Source organism: Penaeus monodon, chromosome 20, assembly GCF_015228065.2.
Source record: "Penaeus monodon isolate SGIC_2016 chromosome 20, NSTDA_Pmon_1, whole genome shotgun sequence".
NCBI lineage: Eukaryota > Metazoa > Arthropoda > Malacostraca > Decapoda > Penaeidae > Penaeus > Penaeus monodon.
The window spans coordinates 5,504,184-5,505,093 of NC_051405.1; positions in this window are offsets into that span (position 1 = coordinate 5,504,184).

Sequence of the window (910 nt, forward strand, 5' to 3'; positions counted from 1 at the left end):
TGGGTCATCACCTTCATCATCATAAAAAAAAATTTGTAAAAAATAAAAAAAAGAGAAGGAAGGAGCTTTCCCAAAAGAGATTTTTATGGAAATGTCCCGAAAGCATCTTTTTACATAAAAAAAAGCAAACATGCAAAGAAGTTATAACGGGGAAAGAAAGGGAAAGGGAGAATTTGGTTTTGTGAGCTGACTGAGCATTAAAAAAATAAAATTTAAAAAATTTTTAAAATTTCATATACTAAATTTTTTTATATAAGCCATTTTCATAAAAAAAAACCCCTACTTTTCTTACTAAAAAGGAAAATTGTATAAATTTAAATAAATAAAGGGAAATTTGGTGAATTTTGGGCATTATAAATTTTTTTTGCCCATTCAGGCGGAATTTTCAAAATTCCATCAGTTTTTGAAGGAACTTTACCCAACAATGGATGGCATCTTTTTCTTGCCAGACAAAAACCCCGTATCCATGCTTTGTGCAGTTGAGCCTGCTTTATGTTGTTATGCTAAATATTTTGCATATTTTTTGGGCCCGGGGCCCCCCAGCAGTAAAGTTGTAGAGGAAAAAAGCCCCCAAAAGTAGGCTTAAAAACCTCTTAGTAGCCTAAAGAGAGTTTGGTATATGCTCCCACCCAAAGTCACAGGGGGGCAAAACATATGTTCTAGTGCTTTATTTTTTTCACCTAAATTGCCCCGGTTTTCCATGGCTCATACAGCATGTAAAACCCCAATCGTTACAGATTTTAAAGGGGGACTAAGGCAAAAAAAACATGTAAAAACCCACCCAAAGGTGTTTGGGACCCCGGTTGTTTCATGGAAAGCCTTTTCCCCCCAAAAAATATTAGCATTGGGGCTTACATGCCAGTAAACTCGGGCCCCCAGGTGCAATCTTGTATGCGGGGTTCCCAAGTAA